The sequence below is a fragment of the Vidua chalybeata genome, chromosome 2, assembly GCF_026979565.1.
Source record: "Vidua chalybeata isolate OUT-0048 chromosome 2, bVidCha1 merged haplotype, whole genome shotgun sequence".
NCBI classification, from domain to species: domain Eukaryota; kingdom Metazoa; phylum Chordata; class Aves; order Passeriformes; family Viduidae; genus Vidua; species Vidua chalybeata.
In genome coordinates, this window is record NC_071531.1 from 69529099 (window position 1) to 69543563 (window position 14465).

The window sequence follows — 14465 nt, forward strand, 5'->3', positions numbered from 1 at the left end:
TGGTCCAACCTCTGTGTTGCAGCAGCCACAGGACAGCAGTGTGTGAGCTGGCAAATGCATGTCTAATACAGCTGTAGGAGCTACAGCCATATCTCGATTAAAATTAGATTAGCCTACCCTACATTAAGCAGGCTTCAGCCAACTCACATATGCTTCAGAAAGCTTTTTCCCCAGTCCCTCAGCAAGCCAGCAGCACCACCATTATCAGGTTTGTCAGCATTTTTCAAAGATTTTTCTACATTATTAATGACTGTACCCACACTGTCCAAGGAAAGATGCAGCCTGGGCTGGCAAGTGATTACTTCAAGTCTTCAGAGGAAATATAATAACTCATCAAAAAACTTTCTAAGGCCTGGATGGGCTCATACATATTAGTGAGGGAAAGGGATACTTGGAGCTGTATTCTAAATGTACCACGGTCACAGTGTAAGACAGAGTAGCAGCACACTGGGACTTTTTATCTGCTCCCTATTCTGTATTTGCACTTAAAAATAATTATATTAGTCTGCTTTCCAAATCTTCTGTGGGCACTGGAATACATCCACAATCATATAAGCAATTACAACTTAGGCTGAGTATAAACATTAGGGGCTGATTTCACCACTCTGTGCTCCTGATCAGTACAATCCTCATATTCAAAGCTTGAAGCTCGAGCAGTTTTCCTGCTCTTTCCCTTCTTCTACTGTTCCTTTGCTACCACAAAGAGAGCAGATGTTCACAAACAGGGTCTTACCTCACTGCCAGTAGTGGAGGCAATGTTGGGACTGGTGACTGAGAGACACGAAAGCTGAAAAAATCCTGTGTTAGTGAATGTCAAATGTGATAGATAGACCTTGAACTAGTCAAAGCAATTCTCAAGAGTTCAGCAATACTCTGCTTATGAGCGTGCAATATCTTGATCTCTGTCTCTCAAACTGAAATAAAGATGTATGTTCTATGCCTCTCCGATCCACTTGACTCACCTTACCTGGGACTATCTACCACAAGAAATGCACCTGGAATCTGCTATGACAGTTAAATTCCTCTTTGTCTTCTTTTCATCTTTTTCCTTCTCTTCCTAATTCAAATCATCCTAAATGGGATTAGAGGAGCCTTGCCTAGATTCCCCTGGTGATTCAGCCATGTTGTAAGCATAATGCAGAGACCAGTGAGTCAGCAGGAAATGAGAAGGAACAATTCACTTACTATCCCTGTCCCCTAATCCTTCTTTGCCTGTGAAGAAGCTACAACTCTCTCAAAAAATCTATTAAATGGCAGAGTTGTTCTTTCCATTGTCTTAAAAAAAAAAAAAATTAAATCCAGCTCAGAGGTTAAACAGGGGGTAAAGCAGGAATCATAGAAGTAAATACATAATTCCAAAACATAGCTACTTTAATCATGCAATGTCACTTTTGTTTTAATAAAGTTGAAATGTAGAATTAAGAGAGAATTATTTATTCTCATCCTAGAGAAGTAAAATACTTTGGAACATCATAGTACGGAGGTACAGAAGCTAATCCTCTCTCACTGCACACACCATGATAGACAAACACCTTTGTCTCCAGGTCAAATGACACCCCAAACACAGATATAGAATTTGCCTGCACAGCAGCAAGAGGAGTCAGTCATAATGGGGTAGAAGCAGAGAGAAAAAGGAAGAAGCCTCATACTCTCTCTTGAGAGAGAAGAAGTGTCAAGTACAGTCTTAAGCTGTGGGAGTGTTCACCCATCACTAATGGGGGGCATATACACTATTCATGCTTCCCTTTACCTCTGTAATTGTATGCTTCACCCATACCAGTTGTCTAGGCTGCTCTAGACCCTGATTCTTCTGGTGGTTAGTCATTATACTCCAATTTTCTGCTTATTTTTATTCATGGCCAGTTTGTACCCATTTGCTCTAGTGCCAACATTGTCTTTTAGCTTGAACAGCTCTTCTTCCTCCTTGACGTTTATCCTCTTAAGGTGTTTATAGAGAATAATCATATCACTTCTCAGCCTTTGTTTCATTAGACAAGTAGAACACTTTGGAGTCTCCTCACATATACAGGTTCTCCATTCTCCTGGATGGCCTCACAGTCTTCTTCAGCAGCCTTCTTGTACTGCTCCTGCTGCAGCTCAGCCAGACACGTGACTGGTGATCAAGATGATGCGCTAGATAGTGCCTCAGCAAAGCCTCAAACAATGATATTAAAAATTCCCTGTCTTTCTCAGGAATGCTTATCCTAAGATTGCATTTGCTTGTTTCTCACCTGAATCCCAGAGGTGGCTCACAGTTGTACTAGCTGATCACAGGATGAATAACATCTTGGTCCTTTCTCCCTACTGTCATTTGCAATTTATGGAATTTATGAATGTATTTATTCTGGCACAGAGAAGAAATTCTCATGTTAATCCCAAGAATGTAACCTCTCACTCTGCACCATATGATTTTATTCTGTTTCTATAACTTTCAAGCTCACCCAATGCTTCCTTCATGATCTCACTTTTGTCTTGAGAATGACACAGTTTTGTTCCATCAGCTAATTACATCAACACACTCTTTTCTTGCAAGTTTATTCCTAATCCTTGTCTTCTCCAGATTTAGGCAGTAATTTCCCATGTAAGGTATCACCGTTCCATTTAGGTGGAAATCACCTTCCTAAAGCCCAAAATAAATTAGATTTGACACAGGTATTTTTATCTCTAGAAAGCTGGTTCTCCTCCTCAAGGAAAATATCTGGTTAGTATGTAATGGTTCCACTTTGACAAACCTGGACTGTGTTCAGCCTGCTTACCTCCCTGCCTGTAATTATTTTTACTTTTAAAACTTTATTTTGTTGGTTTTGGAATGGGTCTACACAGATAAAGACATCTGCACATTGTTAAGAGGGAAAGCAATTTAAAAAAACACCAAATAACTGAAAACAAACCAAAAAAACCAGTTTCAAGATGGATCAGGGTATGATTATCTTTTTTTTTTCTTTTCCTTTTTTTGGCTATTGTTTCACCTCTCCTCCCCATCCTCTCAAATCAGAGAAATTCTTACTGTCATTCAACTCAGATGAGTAACTTCCCATTCGTCTCTAAATTAGACTACACATTGTTATCCTGACGCTGCTGCAAAACCTCAGGAGTTTCACAAAGGGACCCTTGAGCAAATACGCATTGCTCATCAAGAGGGCTGCTGGAGAGGGCCAGGTTGGAGTGGTGGGTGTTGATGGTTCAGAACAGGCAGAGGGAGCTGGGTTATCTTCACATAGCAGGTATTTCCATCTCCTTTGAATCAGTGGGAACCCACACGCTTCATATGAGCCAGGAGCGTTTTAGCACAAATAATGACTTGCATTAATAATGTTGTCGGCCCCCAAGTGCTGGTGGCCTCTTTCCAGGTGCTAGTGGCTGAATTCAAAAGGGCTGATTCACATAAAGCTTGGAAAACAAAAATAAAAATCAAGAGGCTTATCAGAAGCTTAACTAACCCTTTTCAGCAGCCTCATTAAGTTGGCCAAAGGAAAATGTTTAAAATCCTAGCCAGTAGAGATGTGTAAAATCAGCTGGACGACACGGGGTGAACAGGCTCCGAACACCAAATGTATGTAGCCTGGTAGGGAGCAGCAGGATGAAACAGCTTAGCCCTAAAACTACTGCTCCCTAACTAATTAATTGCATGAATTAATTAAACAAATCCTACCTTCCAGATCTGCATCTGGTGATGAAAAGTGAACACTCACTAGTGGTGAACACTTGCCATTGTGAGGCCATGCTCTCCTGAGCAATGAGGACTTTGAGGGAGACCCTCAGTGTACACTCTAGACTATTGTGTGCCCTACCAGCACAACCTCTGTCCTCACTGCCATCCCAAAGATCCCAAGGGATTCCACACCAGAAGAGGTGACTGATGAAAAATGATCCTGCTCACCTGCAAACATCACCTACTTCTGTTTAATTTATCCTGATTTCTTTGGATTATGTGATCATACTGTCTGTCTGTAAGTCTGTTCTAATAGCTATTGAGTCAGGCCAGTTTCAACTCAGTCTGACAGAGGAGCACAAATCTGAAACATATTATTAAGCTCTGAACTGTTTTGTGGAAAAAGCCAGACAGGCAGAAGTTTAGTTTCACAGACCTTTTGGGTCTCATCCATCCCGGAAGAAGTAGATGATTTAATTTTTAGATGAGAAAATAAAACAAGATTGAAGTGATGGCAATAAGAATATTTGTGCAAGTGTGAACCTCTGAATGAACCCCAAGTCATTGCTTCTGCCCTTTTATACCCATCTATAGGTATAGTTCTATGTTGGATGCTGAAAGACAGGGAAGATAGGAATAGGAACTACATCACAGACATTAAATTTTCTTTCATGAACCCTCATACAAAATGTGCATTGGTTTATCCCAGACTTTCCTGTTGAGACACTGGGTGAGAAAGTGACAAAGACTTTGGTCTCCAGACTAGAACGTTTATGACATAGACTTCTCTGGATCTGAAATAAAGTCTGCGGTTACTCTCCAGCTTTGGTTTATGTCCTCTGCACTGCTAGGAGGTGCTAGGGGAGGAGAGGAGAGGAGAGGAGAGGAGAGGAGAGGAGAGGAGAGGAGAGGAGAGGAGAGGAGAGGAGAGGAGAGGAGAGGAGAGGAGAGGAGAGGAGAGGAGAGGAGAGGAGAGGAGAGGAGAGGAGAGGAGAGGAGAGGAGAGGAGAGGAGAGGAGAGGAGAGGAGAGGAGAGGAGAGGAGAGGAGAGGAGAGGAGAGGAGAGGAGAGGAGAGGAGAGGAGAGGAGAGGAGAGGAGAGGAGAGGAGAGGAGAGGAGAGGAGAGGAGAGGAGAGGAGAGGAGAGGAGAGGAGAGGAGAGGAGAGAGGAGAGGAGAGGAGAGGAGAGGAGAGGAGAGGAGAGGAGAGGAGAGGAGAGGAGAGGAGAGGAGAGGAGAGGAGAGGAGAGGAGAGGAGAGGAGAGGAGAGGAGAGGAGAGGAGAGGAGAGGAGAGGAGAGGAGAGGAAGACTCCCTGTACCAATGCTGCAAATTATCTGACTAGCTCCTGGAGTCAAATGTAAGCAAATGGGCCTTGATTTACCTAAACATCATCCTGTGTTCTGCTAGTTCTTCTAAGCTTCATACAAACATCTTGCTATTTCTACCTGCCTTTTTTTTACCCAGGTATTGATAAAGATCACATTTAAGTTCAGGAGCTAGTTAACATTTTGGTAATAGGAGAAGCTTCCTTAAAGGATTCGCATCCACATCCCACAATGCTTACAGGAAATATCCTTGAGGTTTTTCTCTACTGAAATAGCTCAATACTTTCCAGAGCAGCTCTGACATTTCTAAATATTTGTTCACACTAGAATATACATTGCTTTAATGCTGGAAAAAAACAGAACAATCCCTTAAGGCACCCTCATTTCTATTTGCATACAAGTAATAGTCCAGTTTGACTAAGCAACACAGCTTTCCAGCAGTTTTACGTTAGTATGACCACATCCACACTAAGGGTGGCTGATAAAACAACATAAAATCACTTTCCTAAATGAGCAATTAAGAATGGACACAAAATTTACATAGAGATAGCAAGCTGGGGAGAGATTAAACCCTCGTCCCCTTTGGCTTATCTTTGTACAGCAAGAAAATGAAAATTGGTGCTAATGCTTCTACAGTTCTATGGGCATGTGAAATGGTGTTACCAAAAAGACAGATATCAGTGTTTATATTATGGCACAAAAGTTAAAAAATATCATAGTAGTTTCAGGTGTAGTGAAAAGCAAGAGGGTTGACATGAGAGCCAAGGTAGAGAGGCATTCATTAGAGTGAAGCTGGATTCTGTCTCTACCCTGACAATTCCCTTCTTTATTCAAAGCAATTGTTTCTGCCTCTCGTTTGCATAAGCACTTTGCTCATTAACAGGCTGTAAAAGGAAAAATGAGATGGGGGTGGGGAGAAGGAATGGACCACTGATAGAAGAAAAATGTTTAAAACCAGGGTAGCAATAAGGTCACATCAACACCAGGCTGATAAGAGCTGAGGTCAGTGAAGACCATGGCACCTTGCTGTCAAAATCAATCAGAAAAAGGAGATTGAGCTGATACTCATTCCTCACTCTTCTATTTACACATCTCCCTTCTCCAGTTCTTCTCCCCTCTTCTGCTCCCTCCTACCACTTTCTCTCCATGTTGCTGGCTCTTTTAAGCCAGATCTGCTTGGGCCAATTCTGCCTTCATCCCAGATGGTTTCCATGCACTGAGTCAATTTTCGTCTCCCCTGGCAGGAAAAGAACCAGACTTCCACATTTATTGGTATCTGTCCTTGAGGGACAAACCCACAGCTGGTGTAGAGTGGAGCTGAGGATATACAACCCCAAATCAGCCCCTGGGGGAGACACAGAAGAGGCAGCTTGGTCTGGAACAGCCGCTCTGCCGTGGTGTGCATTAAGATTTGCACTGGATTTGTGACAACTGTGGCAAGCACGCCCACGGGGGCGGAAGACAACAGAAGCTTCTGCCTGATGCTGCAGGCAGGACACATGGAAGGCTCACACTCTCAGCCAGTGGATATTGGCTCATGTCACTGGCTTGAGACAACATCTGGCTTCCTCACTCCTGCTCCTTCCCACTGGCTCTCTCCTATTACAAGGACACTTTGTGCTGACATGGCTTTGGCCCAGGAAATAACTCCATTTTCAGAGCTGGCCAGATGCAGGCTGCACAGCAAGGAAGCAGTAGAAAGAAAGGAAAACAAAAGAATAGGAATAAAGAGAGAAATACAGTGAGGCACTAAGTAGTGCTATGCATAATGAGGCTGAAGGGAACATCACAATACCATAGTCCTTTCTTTCATCATCCTTTCCTTTCCTTTCCTTCTGATCATAACCATTCTCACCATATTTGTCAGACCATGCTCTTATGGTGGAGAAGATTGCTCCCTCCCTACATGATCAGCTCCAGGAAGTCTTCTCTCTTACCAATGGAGAATCTCTTCCAGTAAATCTCTCTTGTAATTAGTCTGATAATTTTTGTCCTTATAAACAGGAGAACAAGAAGATGGTTGCCTTTGGTTTTACAACACCTATTACCATTTTGGAGCCTATTTTACCTGGTATTCATTGGCAGGAAGGAAAAGGAATTAAAGGAAAAGATTGTTAACTGTAGCACTGACAGGACTCAGTCATAATTTGTCATATAAGAGCAACTGACAGCAAATCTCCTGTTTGAGACAGGAACACACACTAATGTATTATTTATACTAGACTAAGGGGAAAAAAAGTGAGTACCTAAAACTCCTGTGCTCTCTTTCTTCTGCTTCCTACATATTTGTGGTCCATTATTCTGCTGGTGGTAGCACAACTTAGGTGAAGGCTGTTGGCCAGCAGTCTTCTAGTCAGAATAGGAATGAAAAAGAAACCCTCTCCAACCAACATTAGTGTCCACAGAAGTAGTATCTTATAGAGAGCAGCAAAAGTGTTCAGTACAGAGTGAGTGACTTCCAAACTGCATGAATGGAGGCTTCTTGTCACTCTCAGAAATATACCATTTCAATGTATGGGTTTGGAAAGAATCAAGGGAACATGGCCCCCATCTTCATGACTGATTGTCTTTATTAGGCTAAACACAGCAGTGACAGTTCTCACCTCTAGGAACTTCACATGTTTGACCAAAACTTAATTGGTTTAGTGATCAGCATGATCGCAGAATCACTCAGTTTACAAAAGACCTGTGATATCATAAAGTCCAACCACTAATCACAAAAACTGTGTCACTAAGTGTCACATCTACACGACTTCTAAATGCCTTTAAGGATGGTGATTCTTCCACTTCCCCAGACAGCCTGTTCCAATAATAGATAATCTTTTCTGTGAAGAAATTTTTCCTAATATCCAATCCAATCTGAAGCTTATGCTGTACCATGGCTTTTGGTATAAGGACAGTTTGGTAATGTGCAGAGTTAAGCATGCATTTGTCAGATCTCTTTGGAGACGCGATGACCCTCTAACTTTCAGTTCTCATGGTCTTGGGACCGATGTCCACATTGCTTAATTCAGCCAAGCTCCACTGCACTCAATCAAGTTATGCTACTCACACAACAAACCAACAAACCTCCACTCTGTGCTGGAGAACCAAACCCACATATTTATTGAAAAATAAGATGGAAGAGCATCATCCCACAGTAGTCAGAGAATTACTCCATTTCTATAGGTCACATATGTCACAAAGATGATTATGCAAATTGCTGACATAAAAATTGATAGATCAAGACATCAAATTTAGGAGGTGATGAGCTTAGCTTGCTGTTCTTTGTAGTTGCAGGTGTAGCTAGTTCCTGTGGTTTGCCTAGGCCATAGGAACTGTGCTCCTCATGCCTGCACAAGAAATTTGCAGCCCTGCCCTGCAGCTTTCCAGGCAGTCTCCTTGTTTAGTTTTGCACAGGGTCAGCAGCACACTATGCTCACAACAGCAGTCTTTAGACAGCCCATCACCACAATGTTGTTGATGTTTCAGAGCTGTGTGCTTTAAAGCTAAAAAAGTATCTTTATGGGGTGTTGATAGTCCCACACAGTTAACTTCCCCAGTGACCCAGGAAAGGTGTAGCAAATGAACTGAGTTGTTTCACTAGACACCACCAATTGTGATAGAGACAGTGCCTAAATCTTCAGAAGTGTTCGATTGGAGAGAAATCTTATTTGGCACGTAGTCAATAGCCCAGGGAAAGAATAGAACCTTGTCCAGCAACATCCCCAGAGGTATCTGGTACATGTAACAGAGGCTGAGAATAATAAAAAAAAAAAAAAAAAGAAAAAAAAAAAAAAAAAAAAAAAAAACAAACCAAACAAAACCCCGACCTGGCTTCTCAGAATGCTAATCAGGGCTTATATTTCACCAAAGGAAAACAATCCTTCCTGGTTTTGTCTATTCCCAAAGGCTGCTGAGACACCCAGAATTTGTCAACAAGCCACAGCAAATAAATTGAGAATTGTGATGTTACAGAGAGAGGATCTTTTTCTATGTTGGGCAGAAAAGCCACCATAAAAGCAATTAGACGAACTCTTCAAGTGCAGCTAAACAATACAGAGTATCTGTTCAGTGGGCTGAGCAATGCCTGATGCAGATAGTCCATAAATTGTCAGTCTCTGGAGACTAGAACCACATCCCAAAAAAGTAATTTCTCTATACTTGCTCATGTTTCATACACTTCCTGGAAAATCTTGGTACTGGTTGGAGGCTTATATATGTGGTTTTTTTCTGTTTTAAGATATTTTATTTCAAGATGACATGTTTGAAGTTGCTCCATTTCAGGCCCTTAGTTGTGCCTAAATGAATGATAGTTGTTCTTCCCTGGAGTTTCCTCACCAATCTCAGTTTTATTGATAGATTAGTTGTGGCTCCAAAATAATAGCATTACTCTCCTTTCTCAAATATCTGGATCAAATCACAGCAACATTCCTAGTGATGTTTCCCAGTGAGAGCAGCTTTAAAGTCTGTAGACTTGGTACCATCTTCCAAAGAGCATTGTACACATACACATAAACTCTTGCCTAGGCCATATCTCTCTTTTCCCCTTGTGTCTTCTTCACCCTTGGGCTGGAGGCTGGCTGTAGGAAAAGTGCAGTGGAGATTTGCTCCTGATCTCTGATACATCCCAATTGTAGCCACGAGGAAAAGGCAGCCAGGTGCCTACGACAGCAGGGAGCGGATTTGCAATAAGCAAAACGTTACTAACAGAGTGTATAGGCAGAGCCATGGAAGCATTTTACTAATTGATGGACTAGCAGTGCTACAGTGCTTCAACCATTAAAAAATTCACCATGAAATCTTGGATGAAAAGAGGGAGGCCAGGAGCTAGCCAGAACAGAGACATGTGTGCATAGGAGCTGTAAAGAAAGGGGTGGAGAAGCTAGAGAGTGCACCCAGAGGGAGAGCAGGCAGCAAAATAACATGTAAAGGGAAAGACTGCTTTAATAGCTAAATATGGTGTGCCATCCTCTTAATCTGAGGGTTAAAATAACAGGCATGGGTGCAATTTTGTATGTTACTTCCTAAGTAGTGTACAGTGCAAAAATGGAAGCAAGAGTGAAGGAATTTGAGGCAATTTCCTGGAATCCCTCAGGAGAAATTGAATTTAGCCTGGCTGACTTGCCCCCTGCTGAGAAAAAATTATTCTTCACTCAGAATAAAAATACTAATTATTGTTATTATGACTGCTTATAATAGCATTACCTTTCATTCACCACTGAAATACAAAAACTGTCATGCTGCACATTTTACATGCAGTGAAAATCCTTTTCCCATGTCCATGAGACAAGATGGGATAGGGGAAAATTTACACTGACTCATGATTCAAGAGAGGTGGTAGAGCCTGTTATGGAAATCTCTTCCTTTGATATCTCCCAGTACAATTATCTATCCTGTTGGGTCTTCTGTCTGTTTGGCTGGGCAAACTCTGAACTGCATTGAATTATTTTCCAACTCTTTATTCACTGAGCCATGAAGCTGAAGAAAATACATAAGGCTATGGCAAGCCTTCAGTTTATCCCTCCATTATTTCCACTCTTCCATTACCCTGTACCATGAAGTTGACAGTGGTGGGTTTAGTTTTGGCCAAATGTGAAAAGGACATTATGTGGTAGAGAAGCTGCAAATAGAGAAGGTGCAAATATCCACTATGAAATCCAGTAAAGCGGTTAAAGTTACCAGGTTTAGCTCTGTGTTTTTTGTTAGCAGGGGATGTACAGTCCCCAGCTGGGACATGGGAACTGCTCATTGGTGTTTCCCCTGTCCAAATCCTGCACACCAAAGGCTTTGTTTAAGCTGCCTGACTTTGCACTGGAACAGATAAGGAGCACACAGGAGCTCTGCTGCACGAACTCTGTATAACAGCTGGGAGCTCTTATATCTCCAACCTCCCACAGTGGGCACAGTAGACATCATCCTCTCACCTATGAAACACCTGCACTTTCAGCTGAGCAGTCCTGAGTCTTGATGCTATGGGTTTAGAAGGAAAAGTCTGTGTGGGAGCTCCCTATATTAACGGAAGCTGTTTGCTTACCAACAGTGTATGATGTACATAACATATGACAGAAGGCAGGGCCTAAAGACATAGAGCTATAAGAATCACTAACAGTCCAGACATTGAAAAAGCATGCAGACCCCAAAGCACTTTAAAAAAATCCCAGTGGTTCCATTTCTTTCCCCCCTGGGGGGTCCTCTCCATTTTTAATTTGTTGTATGCTTTGTTGCTGGTCAGCAGGTGCCACAAGGCATCCAAGACACTAATCTTTCTAATAAAATATTTCCTTCAGGATACTGAAAGTGCCAGAAGCTTAAAAAAAAAAAAAAAAAAAAAAAGAAAAAAAAAGGGAGAAAAGAAAGAGAGCAATCTCAGAATCAACTTGCAACTGATAAGAACAGAAAGGTCAAGTTTTTCTCAGTGTAGCCAATATTTACTTTCATATTCACATCTCATTGCCTCACATCAAGAATAAGAAGTGAAAAACTAGTCTCACGGATCAACAAGAGTCACCTGCCATGCAAGAAGGTTCTGGAATGAGAGTCCAAGTCTGTGAGCCAAGACAATTGGATTGCCCAACTGCATCTGTCACTTACTTGTAAATCACCTTCCCTAGCAATGTTGTGAGTTTTCAAACTCTGAGACAGAGCCAGCAGTGCTTAGCAAGTTCAAATACAAGTTGTCAGAAGTAGTACAAAAAACTTTAGCTGGCTTCAGCATCCAATGCCATCAGGCAATGCACAGTGAAAACCTCAGTGGCCGTTTCCAGCCCTCTGGAAAGGTGTGGTAAAATGAAACAAAAGAGATGGGAGGAGCAGCAAACTGGTTAAAGCATGAGTCCCTGCAGGTCCTAAGGAAGTAGCTCTGTGAGTTATCTTCTTAATTTTGCCCAAGGCTTCCAATTTAAAATGGAAACTACAGAGAGAAACTTTTCTGGAAGTCAGATCTAGAGTGGCTCAAATTAAAGATGCACTGCCTCCACCCATCTGTCACCTCTAAATGAAAATGTCAGCCTTAATTCATGGACGTTTTTTAAGCCCTTTGATGGAAAGGACTTGAAAAGCAGTGGTTATTATCACAAGCGCTCAGCACTGCTATCAGGCACACGGCTATTTTATGAGCAGGCAGTGCTCTCCCCCATCCTTCTACCCTGGAAAGTTATAATGTATCTCTGGGGCGGGTTGATATTTGCACTTTTTGGACACCCAATAAATAATAATCCAAATATTTGCACACATGGAATATTTTGTGACATTATAGAGCTGACAGACTGTGATTATTCGGGAGTTGCTTTGTGCACAGAGCTCCCATTGGTTTCAAAGTGAGTGTGGAGCTCAGAAGCGCTGTAGAATAAGACCTGTGACATTTATGTTTATGAAATAGGAGAGACCTTATCATTTACTGTTTCTGTAGTCACAAAGCCAGAATAGCTGATGAGGGGCCTTTGCTGGTATCTTCAGTATAATCACAATGTACACAACAGAGGTGTCTTGGCAAGTAGTAAGTGAGCTAAGGAAAACAAAGGGAGATTAGCAAGCGATGCTGCAGGGCAGGAGAGGGCACTGACAGAATCTGGCGGCGGAGGGGGGGGAGCCCTGGCCTGGGAGAGCTGGGGTGGCTGGGGGACCACTGGGATCACTGGCAGCACTGACATGAAGATCCCTGAGCTGAGAGACACCGGGGGACTGCAGAGAGGAGTGGGCACTGGAAGAGCTCGGAGCCGACTGCTGGATGGGAACAGCAGGGCTGCTTTGTGGGGGGCACTGGCGCAGCCAGCGTAGAAGCGAGCAGAGCTCGTATGCCATCTGCTGCTGCACTATTAACTGCTATTAGTCACTGAGCTTCATGAGCATGAAATTCCCTTAGTTGCTGAAAAGCAAGGAGAAAAGCCTAGGATGTGGCTTAACTTTGATTAAGCACCAACAAATTTGGGACAATTTAAACAAGAGGGATTTCAGACATCTCATTGAAGCATGTTGCAAAATTCCTTCTTTGCCTGAGGGAAGTACATACACAGAGTATGCCCCATTGTACTTCTTCTTCCACAGCACTTTTGTCAGCAAGATAAGGAGAATTTGCAAGTGGTTAGGAAAGGAGCTATGGATTTGCTAAATGGATTTGTATCCTGTTCAGTTAGAGTGATATGGTTCAGCACATTCCAAAAAAAGATGGAAACAGACAGTAGTATGAATAGAAACAGCTTTCTCAATTATGCTAGTTAAGATAAATGTTGGTAGACTTATTAATCCTTATGCTTCAGGGCTTTTGCCAATCAGCAGTTTGGGTCAGGAAGAAACATCCCACACCTTGTCATGGCATAATGCAATTAGAATTGATGTCTCCTTCTGTTGTGATTCTGGCTGAGATAGAGTTAATTTTCTTCATAGTAGCTATGGGACTGTATTTTGGATTTTTGCTGAAAACAATATTAATAATATAGAGATGATTTTATTTCCAACCATGTCATATACAGCATCACTGACTTTTCTGCTTCTCACACCTGGGGGTGCACAAGAAGTTGGGAGGGGACACAGCTGGGACAGTTGACCCGAACTGACCACAGGGATATTCCACACCATAAGACATCATGTTTGACATATAAAGCTAGGGGAAGAAGGAGAAAGGAGGGAAGGACGTTCAGAGTGATGCTGTTTGGCTTTTCAAGGAACCATTACACACGACGGAGGCCTGCTCTCCTGGGGATGGCTGAACACCTGCCTGCCCATGGGAAGTGGTGAATGAATTCCTTGTTCAGCTTTGCTTGCTCATGCAGCTTTTGCTTTACCTATTAAACTGCCTCTACTTCAACCCACAGTTTGTTTCACTTTTACCTTTTCAGTTCTCACCCCACCTAAGCTCTGTGGGGCTTAGTTGCCAGCTGGGATTAAACCATGACACATTACCTGCCAGATTTGGCTATCTGATAGCGTAGGACATGGGGCATCTTGTGACCACACAGGGTTCTGCTCCCAGAACTGCCCTTAATACAAAGGCTACCTTAATGGATGGAAAGACTGTTGATTTTCTTCCTGTGAACACTCCTCCTGTAAGCCAGACTCGCACTCCTATAGTTGAATGGGAAGTGAGATGGAAGGAGAGAGAAGAGGCAACCTAATGTGACTGTCACCCGTTGACACAGCTTGATTTAAACAGCAGGCTGGAGGACTAATGCATTTGCAGATAAAGGCTGAAGGCACTGCTTTGAAAAAATTATAATTTCCTTTCTCAGACAGAGGGAAAAGTGAAATACATCTGCCAGATTACGAGCTATGAACGATTTTCTTAATCTTACAGAAAAGACAGTACATATAGCAAGATTTGGTCACAACATGGAAACAGCCAGAATCCAGCAATCCTATGAATCTAGCAGGATGGAATGTGGTGACAGCCACACCAGCCCAGCTGGGTGCTAGGCAGAAAAAACAGGTTATTTTGTGGAGTCCTGGAGAATGGTTGGATGCAGTAAATCTGATCCTGGGGCTATTAAGACTGGATCAAAAGCTCTGCAGCC